This window comes from Notothenia coriiceps, unplaced genomic scaffold (genome assembly GCF_000735185.1).
Source record: "Notothenia coriiceps isolate Sejong01 unplaced genomic scaffold, NC01 NC01_scaffold00013811, whole genome shotgun sequence".
NCBI classification, from domain to species: domain Eukaryota; kingdom Metazoa; phylum Chordata; class Actinopteri; order Perciformes; family Nototheniidae; genus Notothenia; species Notothenia coriiceps.
In genome coordinates this window covers 10,406-15,066 of record NW_011346512.1, presented here as the reverse complement: position 1 = coordinate 15,066, position 4,661 = coordinate 10,406, and the positions used below count along the sequence as shown (strand labels likewise).

Here is a 4,661-nt window from a genome sequence, read left to right as displayed (position 1 = left end):
GTGTGGATCCGGAAATACAAGTGTGAATCCTTTTGCGGATCATGAAATACAAGTCTGAATCCTTCTGTGTGCATGTGTGTATTATGAGTAATGTAATGTAATGTATTATGAGCACCTCTTCAAAGACACATTTGATTTGATTTATTTCGAAGGTGTAATACAATACAAAAAAATGATAATTTAATTTCTGTAAAAAAAAACATATTTTCATGCATTTTTAGATCGTTAATAACAAACATTACAATGTCTAAAGAGAATCGCTTTGTATGAGACTCAATACTTGCTGGTTGTGCTTTTGTGGGCATCCAATTCCCAGGACCGCGGTCCTGAAACGGCATCCTCCGGGGCTGTTTATGTCTGATTTAATATCATCTTGCATCTCGTTTTCCAGACCTGCATACACGTGATGCAAATGACAAGCTAAAAAAGTTCCCTGTTTTTTATGTCCATCTTTTCATCCAGAATACAATACATAATTGAGGTAGCTATATTTGATATTGAATTTCAAACCGATGTGACCAGACCTCCTCGGCTCTGTAGCAGTCCATGAGGAGGTGCTGTAAAGTCTCATCCTCCTCACAGTTAACCATCGGACATGTTTTAGTTTTGACATTTTACCACCTCAAGACACTCTTTATATTATTTGTTTTAATCCTACCATGTATCACATTGTGTCAGTTTGTTAGTTCTTTAATATATTTTATCTCCAGGATTTCCGGGACATGTGTTGTCATCACGTAGGCTAAATAGTAGGCTATTAAATCCGTACGATTATCCTATAATTCACAACAACAATAACACCTCATTAGTATTATGCGGATATATTTAAACCCGAGACTCATATGTTTCCCGCCCTGGGAACATATGGGTTTTAGGCTTGAGATTACTACTTTATCTCTGTCTAAGTGGCAGACTAACAGACAGATACTGCGGAGAAGAGGCGCACGCGGACTGTAATTTGTGGATCACGTGGAACTAACAAGGTAAACATCATTTAAAATGTAAACAATAGCAGGTGTGAGTCGAATTATGCATGCTTTTTCCCGGTACTGAGGTAAATTAATTCAACAAACCATCGGACATAGAAAAGATACAGAATGTATTGCTAGTAATCTATTATGATGAATAGCCTATACGCTTTGCATATTGATGATATCAGATGTCCACTATGTATTAAATTATTGTTAATAAATCCTGTATTGGTATAAGAATATATTATCAAGTGTGTTTCTGTCTGCGTGGTGCCATGTGTGTCAGTACACATATTAAGTGAACTAATCTGGATTACAGTCAGCACAGCCTGCCGATAACTGCCACACTGTCCACATGTTGCACTGTGAGTTGGACATGAATAGAAAACAAAACACAGTGATGGGAGATAGATATACAAAGTGTATTTTAAGTAACAAAATTCAAAAATTAATAATGTTGGATGAATAAAATGAGTAACATGCCAGTTTTGGAATATTAAATAAACAACATGAAATAGCTGTACAATTGTGATGACATACAGTAGGTGTTAAATGCATTTAATTTACCAAACAGGATGATTTTATTTCTGGAGACCATATTTTACTGTGTGGGCTGTAAACAGAGATATGAAAAACACTTTTTTCTGATTTTTTCCTTTAGAAACTTTAATCCAGAGACCTTCACTGCCCAGGCTGTACTTAATAAGGGAAACTCCAAAATCTTTTAGGACCAAACCTATGCTGGAAATAAACTTGTTGGTGACCTGGAGATAGACCTGGAGAGCATGCAGGGGTTGGAGGCTGGTACCAGGCTGCGCTACAGTCTGACTCTGGCCTCGGGGATGCTGGAGTGTCTGGGCTTTGCCGGTGTAGTGTTTGGTTTCGCCTCTCTGGTGTTTGTGCTGAAGGGAGATGGCTACTTCAGTCATCTGTGTGTTAGCATCCCAGGTACCAACGGCACCAAGACCACTACCGGTGAGCAACCCTCGTTCAGGTTTGATCATGGACTGTATAAAAGAAGTATGGCATAGCCTCCAGGTCTGAAAAGTAAAGCCAATGTCCAGTGTCTCAAAACTGAATTCATCCCTGATGGCTTGCAGAGGGTTACTCCACTTGAATGAATTGAAGTCTATGAGAAAATGACTCAATCAAATGGCTCAGTAAACATTTTTCAGACCAGTTTTCGGTCTAAATCACTAGTTTCAAATCTTCTCTAATACAGCATGTTGTTCAATTTGTAAGTCATGGTCACATAAAGTAAAATAGACAATAAAGCATGTGTTATAGGGCGGATTACTTTGTCTCTTGACTATTATGGCTACAATATCAGAGTAACATTAGCGTCGCATTGGAGTATTGTTTCTGAACCCTGAGAAATCTAAACCAGTATAATTTCTTCTCTTTCTGACACATTTTGGTGTCAACCACAAATGTTCTCAAAATAGAATCTTATCCCAAGCTTTCTCAACCTCACAGACTGAACTATGCAGGATGAGCAGTTCTCTCTGGTCTTCACCGTCGCCTCGTTCCTCAACAACTTCATGACTCTAATCAATGGCTACCTCTTCGATCGATTTGGCACCATGGTAACCAGGCTGCTTGCAATGTGAGTTCCTCTTACTTTCCTATTTCCGACCATAAAAGAAATAGGAAAATCTCAAGGTTCCATTTTAAAAAATGACTTCAGCATCAGTTTTTGCAGTGTCAAAATCTCAATACGGCCAATAAATTGCATGTTTATGCAGCTAATGGATATCAGAGCAAAGACATCCTTTTCTGTACGCTAGTCATGGTTTACAGTCTGATTTGCAACTTAGCGCGAGAACAGAGCTTTGGGACAAGGTCTATGGCTAATTTCTGTAAACATATATCTGCATATGATAAATAATTAATCATGCTAATAGAAAGCAAAATCGGCACATGATAGCAAATGGGTTCCCAGATTGCCTTTCAGCTAATGCGTACTGCCTCTTCTGCAGTCCACTATTTACTTGCATGTTTACCTGCAATAATGCATGACATCCATGTGGTATACATGCTTAAATTGGTAATACAGTTTGTATTCCAGTTATTTCTACAGTTTACAGTTAATATGAAAAAGGGCCAGTAAGGCTTGCAGAGATAAAAGCAAAGAGTGTCTGGGCAGAAAGATTAGAGTCACCTCATTTGACCCCAAACCCTATTTGCCTGCAACATTTTCACACATCTAAAAGTATACGATGGTTGAAAAAAACTTAATGGGGAATATGCTCTGCCTGTATCCCCCTGTTTTTTTGTGGCAGCATATATTTGTGTTAATATGGAAATCTCACTTTCTTAAAGTTACTGTTTTCCTTAAAGAGCAACTTGCAGGTTTTTTTTTTTACTACATTTATGCTTAACCTTGCCTGAAAATTACAATTAAACATGTTAATGCAGGATTTGATATGTTTTACAAGACATAAGGGCAGGAATTCAGAGGAAAAGGAGCCGTTTTGAGCTCTGCTACTAAAAACTGCTTTTTTTTAACGTCATACGTCAAACGCGTCATATTACGTCACATGGGGGAGCAACTTTCTCGGACTCCTTCTTTGCCCAATCCACGGTAGTAGTTTGTAGTTGGTTTGAGCGGTTGTGATTTAGTGAGCTGGTATTTTTTCGGTAATTTTACATTGCATTTCACCATTTTTAATCATGGTGAGCTGGAGTTTGTGCAACCTGTCAGGACATCGATTCCACAGTTTCCCTAACAGGAAAAGGACCGGAGCTAGCTTTCGTACCTGGGTGCGTTGTGCGAGGTGCATCCACCTCCCTGCAGCACATACTCTCCACAGCTGAAGCCTATCAAGCAAAACGTTGATCAGGAAACCGTATTACATCTCTCTCCCCCACTTCACTACTCTCTCTCTCTCCCCCCTTCGCTGCTTTCTCTCTCCCCTCCGGTACACAGCACTGTAAGACGTAGTGTGGAGTTGCATCAGGTAACGCTGTGGTGGCTGTACCGCTCCAGCTGTCTCCTTTGTGTTTGTTTGTTTCCCCCTGTCTGTGTTGTTTGTGTGGGCGTGTTGGCTTTCACTCCTGGCTCCCGGCTCAACCTCCACTCACCTGCTGCAATCAGCTGTGCACCCTCCCCGACTACACACCTGCTTTCCATCAAGCCATTTACAACGGCATATCAACGGAGGCTCCACAACCTTTCTCCGCCAGATCGTCAAGTATCAGTCGTATCTCGCGTCTCCCCTCCGGTACACAGCACCGTAAGACGTAGTGTGGAGTTGCATTAGGTAACGCGAGATACGTCTGATACTTACGCATTAGTTTCTGTTATGGATCAGTATCAGCAGTCCTGCCAGTAACGTTACTATATTATCAATACTACTTTAGTTATAGCCTGATATATGAAAGCTAACTTCACAATGTTGTGATGTGACTGACGTTAGCTAACATTAACTGTGGCTAACGCCGGTCACTCACCAAGACAGCTGCCCTGTTCTCCACTGGTTCTCCTCACGACCACAGGCTCCATTTCTCGCCAATGGGCCGTGTATTTCTTCAAATCTTGGCTGCTTCCTGGTCTCTTGACGCAAGGCAGGCTCATAATTATAATCATTATGCAGCTCGAATAGAGGTTTCCAAACCTTCTTCTGTGTCGAAACTAGGTTTTGAATCCATGTTTATTCATCGTTAACCGGGGCCGCTCTCCCCCATTTA

General features: G+C 40.6%; 1 pseudogene; it reads left to right on the top strand.

The window, feature by feature from the left end:
• Window positions 1-908: 908 nt before the first annotated feature.
• Window positions 909-4,661, top strand: part of LOC104948147 (solute carrier family 43 member 3-like) — a 14,098-nt pseudogene continuing 10,345 nt past the window's right edge.